Raw genomic sequence first — 9216 nt, 5'->3', positions numbered from 1 at the left:
CTCTGGTACCTTTGAGGCAGCTCGTTGCATCGCCGATGTGCTTCATCGTCTTTCCCAGCAGCGCCTGAGGAACACGGGGCCTCGGAGGTTACCTTCCGATGCAGAGTCTGAAGTTATTTCAGAATGGTTGAAAATTCTTAACCTGTCTTCAGCATGGGCTGCTCCGTCAGCAGCTAGACCTAGAGTTTAACGGCCGGGTAGCAAGATTCAAAACTGACATGAGGAAGGGGCATGGTTAATCCCCCCCCGACCATGACTCACAACATGGCAGAAGTGATTGGAGGGTCCAGGGGGTCGAAAACTGCCATCGTGGTCCGCTGCCCAGAGAAGGAAAGGAAAATAGTGAAGTGGAGAGAGAAGGTAAGAGCAAGAGAAGTGCACTCACATTTTCTGATCACCTGCTCTGTGCCAGGCACACTGCACTTAATTTTTTTGTACTATATTTATTTTTTATTTTTATTTAAAAAAAAATTTTTAAATGTTGTTTATCTGTTTTTGAGATAGTGGGAGAGCACGAGCAGAGGAGGGGCAGAGAGAGAGGGGGACACAGAATCCGAAGCAGGCTTCAGGCTCCGACCTGTCAGCAAAGAGCCCGACGCGGGGCTTGAACCCACAAACCGCGCGATCATGACCTGAGCCGACGTCGGACGCTTAACCGACTGAGCCACCCAGGCGCCCCTGTACTATATTTAATTCATACAACCGCTCGACAGTGTAGGAATCATTCTGCTCATTTTACGAACTGAATGAAGAAACAAATGCAGCCTGGTATGGTTTGTCAAGGTCACACAGCTGAGCTGGCTGCGTCCTTCAGTAGTGGCGAAGGGGAGGGGCGTGAAGAGGCCGACAGGAACAGCGGAAGGGAGAGAAGGTGGCCGGAAGCTTCCGCTGGAAACATTTCAGAGGGGCAGTTGTGCTCGAGTCTGAGGGGAGTCCTCAAATCCACAGCCCTTCTAGAAAGGAAGGTTGCGTGGGGACACCTGCTCGCGGCCGGGCTACGTGTGAGCGGCCGAGTGTGAGGGGTTTTGAGGTTTTTGAGCCTTCACTGATGTCCTCCAGGCTTTTCTGCTACTGGCGTCTGGGACTGAATGCAAGAAAGATTTGGAACCTTCCAGAAAATGAGGTTGTGTGCAATGGAGAGGGTACCGTCAGAAGCTCTCCAATCAGACAGACTCAATGAGGTCCTGGCTCTGCTGCTGACTGTGTGTGACTTTGGGCAAGTTACTGAATTCCTAGCTTCAGTTTCCTCAACCATGACGTGGGGATAATAACAGTATCTCCCTCACAGGGCTGTTTTAAGGACAAAATGAGGTAATGTATGTAAAACACTTAGCACCAAATCTGGCATATATTAGATGCTCAGTGTCCATTGGCTTTTATTATTTTTAGTATGTCCCAGTTAAACAGCCATGATCTAAGATGTGTCACATCGATAGAAGTTTCTAGAAAAGCAGCTCCGGTTTGTGGGTTTTTTTTTTTTTTTTTTTTTTTTTTTTTGTCAGATGTGTGCCCTGTCCTTGGCCAGTCTCCATGTAAAATTTATGGGGGTGGTGGTAGGGGAAGAACTCGTTTGGGGGAATCAGGAGGGCGGGATCCAAGAGGAAACAGTTACCATGTGAAAATACCGGGGGCGCGGTTAGATTTTAGACGACCGCTCTTGGAACTCTGCTTTTCCTACAAGAGAGGGTTTTACCTCCGGGCCCAAGATGGTGCCTCAGATTCCATCGAGATACATTTGTTCGGAGTCTCAAAGTCTTTGGGGGCTTCCAAAGGGTCTGGGAGGAGTAATCCCTTGAGCCATTGTCCCTTGCATCAGATAACTGACATATTGGGGAGGGGGGTGCCGGTCCTATGGAACATTTCACCGGTCCTGGGGCGGGGGGAGGGGGTGCGGGTGGGAAGAGGTTGAGAGAGTGTGGTGAGCGGGACAAGCTGATTCATAGGAGCAACTGCCCTTTTGGCAGCTTTCCCTGGAGTTGGTCAGTGATGGGTCTCCAGCGCCTCTGTGGCCCTCAGTCCGTGCACAGCAGCCTCCTCAGTGGCTCCTCGCTCTGGTTCAGATGCAGAGAAATCAGTCCCTACCCTGTGGCTTTCAGGTAGAGGGAGAAAGTGTGCATGGTCGGAAGGATGGGAAATGGAGGGCCCGCCATGTTTACACCTAACCCCCCGCCCAGGCTGTAAACAGCGAGCCCAGGCTTCTAAATGGGAGCTCTTGGTTTCGGTGATGGAAGCCCCTGCCCCTTGCACACGTGTGCTCGCACACCCTGTTCTCTCTCTCTCTCTCTTACACACACACACACACACACATACACACAACTGCATGGAGCATCGACCAGGGACAGGTGTAGAGAACCAATACCCAGACTCCCCTGCGGGTCCCCACCCAGCTGTCCCTTATGAAGCCCCATCTACCCGGATCACATGCTTGAGAAGGAAGCTGATGGGTCAGCCATAGTTTAGGCAGCAAGTGTCACGGGAAGCACTGGGAAAGGAGGGCGTCCAGCAGAAACTGAGGCATGGATGGCAAGGTGAGGCTCCAGGGAGCCCCCCTCCTGGCCGTGGTGGCCCTTCTCCATCCCTGGAGTTTAGTCCCCTGGGTGGGTAGTGGGGTCTGGGCTGCTCTCACAACATGGCAGCGGGGGAAGCAAAGTGGGTTCCAAGGTGGACCTGAGGGCTTTTTGTCTCTCCTCCGCTCAGATAGAAGCTGCTTCTGCACCTCTTTCTCGCCTTCTTCTCCCGGCACCTTCACTTGTGTCATTTTCCTTGGTCTTGGTGGGAAGATTAGGAGGGGACTTGCCGGGGACATCCAAGCTCACCCTCTTCCTAACCAAGCTCTGCCCCATTCTGTAGCTCACTCACGTGTTGCAGTGGCGTTTTCTTACGTAAGTGCCCCGATCTGCAAACGCTCTGGGTACCCTGGACACACACGGGGCTATATTAAGGCTCCGTGACTCCTGGAGTGTTTGAGACGTCAGCTTTTCCGGAGCGTCTTTAGACCCACCCTTCCTTTTTTGACCCTCGTCCTCAAATGTCCTACCTCCAGCAACTGGGGTGCCTATCCTTTTTGCCAGGAGGCATCTCAAAGCCAAAAGAACGCGTAGATTTGTGAAGTGACTCTGAGCAGTGTCTGTGACTGTCCTGCCATCAGATTTGCAGAAGTTAAGCAGATAAAGGGAGACGACTCCTCCCTTCTATTAAAAATAAATAAGATTTTAAACTTCTATTTAAGAGAGCTTCCCTCTCTTCTCTGAAAATAAATGTACAATTGTCTTGAAAACCCTCCAAGCCGAAAATACACAGTGCTGATGTTCCCACGCCATTAGGCTCCTTCCCAGAAGCAGGATCCCTAACCTGGAATCAGCATCCCTTTGAAATGACGTCAGTGTCTGTGAGTTGGCCGTGTGCATTTTCCAGGGAGGGGTCCACTGCTTTCATGTGAATGTCAGAGGGGTTCTTGACGCGACGGAGGATAAGCGCCACTGCCCTGGGGCATCTGTGATCCCTGTCTTTTAGCCACATGGACGGTTCACCCCCAAAGTTCTTTCTCTGCAGGCCCCCCCGGACCCAGCCTCCCTCCCTGCTTGTCTAAGCGATGCTGGCTCCCCCCATCTCTTACCGGGAGGCATCGTGCTACTCCCCTGCTCCCAGCCTCTCTCTCTCTCTCTCACCCACAGTCTGTTCTTCGTGAGGCTGCCAGAACATTGGTCCTCGGGCGCCCAGGGTTGTGGCAATTTCTCAGCCTCTGACCCTGACTGTGATGTTTGCGGCAGGACCCGCCCTCGCCAGCAACCCCAGCTTACCATCCGCTCCCCCCCCCCCCAACTTCTGAATGGACTGCCCTAGATGTTCATCCTGGCTCTGCCCCTCCACAGCTGTGTGACCTTTGCCAGGTTACTGAACCTCTCCGGGCCTCGATTGCCTGATCTACAAATGGGGATAATGTGTCTCTAGCACCCTGTGTTTGATGCGGATCAGATGGGGTATTACATGTAACAGACCACGCTGACTAGATTACTGCATCGAGGCTTTCCCCCTCTGCTGCGCTTTGCAGAGTGGCCTCTCCGTAAGTGCCTTTGCCTGACGATTTCTCACAACTCAAAGTCACCTCTGAGGTCCGCAGCTGGTGGTGCAAGCTTGAGGATCTGGGGTGAACGCTGTCAGGATTGTGTCCTCAGAAGTCATAGGAAGTGACAAGGGCGGAGGAGGGGTAGTATTTCAAAGGCAGGGTGGGGCCTAGGGGTCGTTTAGGAGACACTATCTGAGGTGGGCGTCCAGCCTGGCCAGTGTCATCCCAACGGGCTTGATCTGGACCCCAGAGGGAAACCCTGAGAAGGGTCTAGAAAGCAGGCAGCTGTTCTTTCATATTAATGTCCGGACCCCTGAGCAGCCTTTTGTCACGGGGTCGCTTGGGGTAAGAATCGTCCCAGACTGTGTCCAGACTGTGCTCAGGTAAATGACCCGAGACCCCCTGATCTCCTCGCTCTCCCCAAGTCCCTCTGCCTCCCTCTGCTTGGCATTTTTATTCCCGGTTCAGACCAGAAATAGAGATTGTGTTTGCCAGTTGATTTGTGAAAATCACAGAACCATTATCTCCCACAGAGGAACTTCTTAAGACACGAGTCATTTTTTTTTTTCCCTATAAATTGTCGGTTGACAACTCTTTGTGTGTCTGTAAAACGCTGTGAGCTTCTGAGAAGAAAGGTGTTATCGAAACACAAGGTATTATTATTTTTGCCATTATCATTATTTATTAACACAGGGCTCCTAAAACGGCAATAAGTGTGGAAAGCAATTATTTTGTTTGCTTTGGCTCTACCTGGGTCTTGTGACAGCAAGGTGTGATGTCTAAAAAACCAAGTCACGGAGTAAAAAATACTCCTTGTTAGTATGCCTCCTGCCATCTGTAGCCTTCACATGCATTAATTCATTAATTCCCCAGGGTCAGAAAGACATGAACACTGCTGTTCCCAGTTTCAAAGACAGGGAGACATTGGCCAACCTTGGAGTTACCAGAAGCAAGATCCCTACCCTGCAGGACTATCTGAAACCTTTGGGATGTGCTGGAAATATCCTTTCTGGAGGCACAAGAGGACCCCTGAAAGCCGACACCCTTTGCCGACCAGCAGCTGTAGGAACAGCAGGAACGACCGTGTCCCTTTCGACCCCTTCCGTGAGAAGGACCTCCTTCTTCACCCCCCTCCACACAGTGACAACACGTGGTGTCCCTGGTCGCTCAGATGGTCCCACGTGGCCAGGCTGATTACATCACATGGAAACATGCCAGAAACTAAACAAGATAACAACGGTCCCAACAGATGCCTGTCTTGTAGGTTGTGAGAAAGCTCGTGCCTCTCATGGTTGGGTTTGGAGTCCTTGGGCAATCTTGGATCTTCGTGTGGACACCATTCCCCCTCCCCAGTCCTGGCAGAATGTGTGTAGAGCAGGCCCCCACATCCATCCATTCATACATAGCGGTATGATAAGGAAACGTGATGTGCTGCCCAGGCTCTGGGTTGGGAGTCGTGTAAACCTTGGTTCCAAACCCTGAACTCACTTCTGGGGCGCCCGGGGGGGCTCAGTCAGTTAAGCATCAGACTCTTGGTTTCGGCTCAGGTCACACAATCTCACAGTTTCATGGGTTCAGGACCCACGCTGGGCGGAGCCTGCTTGGGATTCTCTGTCTCCCTCTCTCTGGCCCTTCCTCACTTGCGCTGTCTCTCTCTCTCTCTCTCTCTCTCTCTGTCTCAAAAATAGATAAAAATAAACTCAAAAATTAAACCCTAACTCACCTCTTGCTAGCTATGTGATTTGGGGCAAAGTATTTTCCAATCCCATTGGCAGGATGGGACCAGTAATATCTTGAAGTTGTTTGTGAAAGTTGTTTGTGAAAATTATTGTTAATGTGTACGTAGCACCAGCCACAGGAGAGCAGGTGGCCGGAGAGGAGCCTCCGACTGACGGACAAGAGCTGACCGTGTGTTCAGCGATGCCATGTTGGAGGCTTGAAATTGGCCACGGCAAGAGTATTTCCTCCGTGGGAATTAGCAAATGCTGCAAAGTAGGGCTTTTTTTTTGTTTGTTTTCTCTCCCCAAGACCTTATTTGTCCGCACACTACTGCATAGTAGATACTCAATAAATGTAGCTATTATTAGCAAACTCAGGGAAAACCTATGTTGATTCAAAACGTAGAAATAGAATACATCCATTATATGGAACACAAAATCACTGCTTGTTTTACAAGAAAAGTGATATCACATCTGCCCCCAAATTGATCACCCAGAAAGATGAATGCATAGCCTCTTTGGGTCCGTGGAGCTTGTCACCGAGATCTATTGCTTTTGCTTATTGAACTTGGGAGCATATTTTGTGTTGCTTCTAGTAACTCTGGTAATCGTTTGGCTTATAAGAATGTGCTGGCTAAAACCCAAGCTGACGGAAAAAAAAGAGAGAGAGAGAGAGAGAGAGAGAGTTTTGGCAGTAGTTTTCTCTATTTCCATGAAGAAGCAGCTTGTCAACCAACAAACATCCAACACTGTGCTTGATTCTACCGCTGATGCAGGAAATTGGCAGAATGATTCTCGACTTCATGAAGTTCGTAGCCTACAAGGGATAGTGCGGGAGAAGGCATGATCTCACGGTTCATGGGTTCGAGCCCCGCGTCAAACTTGCTGCTGTCAGCGTGGGGCTTGCTTCGGGTTGATTCTCTGTCTCCATCTCTCTGCCCTTCCCCTGTTTGCTCTCTCTCTCTCTCTCTCTCCAGCGCTCTCTCTCTCTCTCTCAAAAATAAAAATAAATGCTGAAAAAATAAATAAATGTCATTTGCAAATATACTATATGCTACAATTTCCTTCCACACATAGGAAACTCAGGCACAGAGAACTGAATCAAGTTTTTTCAGGCTACATGTCTAGTAAGAAGCCAAGCTGAGATCGGAACTCAGATTGTAGATCCCAGTAGGTCTGGGAACTCAGATTGTAGATCCCTTCTCAGTAATAATTAGGAAAGAAGAGATGATGGTATTATATGCTGAAATGAAAACGGACTAAATTCTGTATAGAGATAATTAGACAATGGACAAATTAGAGGCTAATGACGTGATCCCGGACAATAAATCCAGGAAGCATGAAACGATTAAAAGGAGGCAGGACTCTCCCTGGGAATAACTACTGTTGGGGGAGCCCCACAGAAAAATGGCATTTTCTTCCTGCATCTTGACAAATAGTTACACGTTTTTGTGATATTTTGCTTCAACCATGAATACAACCGGGTCTCCATATCTTTGTCCCAAATGCGGCAAGCCATTGGATCTGACCAATATGACCAGCAGGAGGTGGGAATGCAGAATGGTGGTGGAGAAGACGTCTCCCTCTGTCCCTGGACAAATCCCAAAACATTAGGGCAAAGTCAGTTCAACCCAATTTTTTGATATTACAACCCAATTTTTTTGGTATCATTTTTTTTTATTGATATGTTTCTTATCCCACAAATCTCTCTTGGCTTTTTCTCCTTCTTCCTCACCTTCCTTCTTGGTCTACTTAAAACAACAACAACAATAACAACAACACGTCGATGGGCTTTTTTGGCTATTGCCAACCCAAACACGATTCCAAATAATAAGTATTGGAGCAAAGATGGGGCCACCATTGCGTAGCTGGGGGGAAGCAATACTTTATTTCATACACCATTTACTACCGCGCGAGGCAGCAATCCCACAAAGCCAAGGAAGATTTAGAAAGTTAAGAAAGGAGGGGGAAACACTCCAACCACATCACTACTCTATCTCCATTATCTTGTAAAGTTTATTGATGCACAACAAGAGACAATTTATAACGGCACTCGTGACTGTTCTGATTTATACAAGGAAGGGCAAAATGGTGCTAAACAGCGTTTCTACAGCATTCTGTATTTGTCACAGGCTTTATTGGAAATGTAGTCATTTCTCTTTGTGACCCAAATCTGGGTTTCCTACAGCCCACTTCTGAATGCAAAGCACATATCATAGCCGTGGCCCGTGGAGGTCCAAGGGGCCCCCAGAGGTGACTGGGAGGGGGGAGCAGCGGAAAAGTACTAGAAACTTGCTTCGGCAGCCACTCTCCATCCTCGGGTTGTGACGAGGCCAGAAAAGGAGGAGATCAGGGACCGTGTTTCCAGCAGGAGGAAGGAGATGAAGGAGACAGAGGCGGGTGAGGCAGCTCCTCGTCTTTACCTGGTCAGCAATGTTGCAGAATCCCTGCCTGTCCCCTCCAGCCCCACCCCCCAGAACACACAGGCTCTTCTCTCTCTTTTTTAAACAGTTTATTTATTTGTTTGTTTATTTTTGAGAGAGAGAGGTTGTGTGAGCGTGGGCAAGGGAAAGGCAGGGAGCAAGGGAGAGAGAATCCCAAGCAGGCTCCGCACCATCAGCACAGAGCCTGATACAGGGCTTGAACTCGCAAACCATGGGATTGCGACCTGAGCTGAAATCAAGAGTCAGACGTTTAACCGACTGAGCCACCCGGGTCCCCCCAACACAGACTCTTTTAACGTCGCTCGTTTTCCCCAATGGCACTCCCTATTCCCCAGACAAATGTGACAAGCCCACATGGGCGACCCGGAAGCCACAGGAGACTCTTGACCATCTGCGGCACACTTTCCCGACCACCTGCCTGTCCCCAGCCCTGCCCGGGGCCAATCACAAAGGTCTGAGGGTTATGAACCAGAGCAGTGGGCGTTCCTAACAAACCACGCGTTAACCTCCTCACTTCTGAGCAGTCGGTGACCTGAGGAATGGCCAGGGCACCTCGAATGTTCTTGGAATGGAGTATCCATTTCTTGTCCCAAAGAGGAAACGAAAAAAGCCAGAAGGTGAGGAAGGCGGGTCCTGGGGCAGTGTAGTGAGGGCTGTCTGTGGGAGCCAGGCCACTGTCACTTTTCCAGGGGAAGGGGGTGGGGGAGCCCTGGGCACAGCCTCCCAGGGGGGCGCTTCAGAACAAGCTCCACAGGTCTGCTCGCCAGGAACCCCCTGAGCTTCCTGCCCTGCCCCCCTCTCTCCCTTCTCTCAGGAAGGTCTCATTTGTCTGGTTCCCCCAGCTCCTGAGCCCTCCAGGAAGTCTCTGAGCAAAATCCCATTGTTTAAGTCCTGCATGGCAGGGGCAGGTGATCTACCCAACAGAATCACTTCCCCTCACTCTTCCTAAGAACTTCGCTGCAAACATTCCTCTTCCTACCCTCCTCTC

The 9216-nt window shown here is 50.0% G+C and overlaps 1 long non-coding RNA gene across 1 annotated transcript; it reads left to right on the top strand.

The window, feature by feature from the left end:
- Nucleotides 1-844: 844 nt before the first annotated feature.
- On the top strand, nucleotides 845-5740 carry LOC128312657 (uncharacterized). Its single transcript, XR_008292217.1, has 3 exons — nucleotides 845-1311; nucleotides 1965-2096; nucleotides 4940-5740. It is a non-coding gene; the product is annotated as an uncharacterized LOC128312657 (long non-coding RNA).
- The last annotated feature ends 3476 nt before the right edge of the window (nucleotides 5741-9216 follow it).

The sequence above is a fragment of the Acinonyx jubatus genome, chromosome D2, assembly GCF_027475565.1.
Source record: "Acinonyx jubatus isolate Ajub_Pintada_27869175 chromosome D2, VMU_Ajub_asm_v1.0, whole genome shotgun sequence".
NCBI classification, from domain to species: Eukaryota; Metazoa; Chordata; class Mammalia; order Carnivora; family Felidae; genus Acinonyx; species Acinonyx jubatus.
This window is presented reverse-complemented; position numbering and strand designations above follow the sequence as displayed.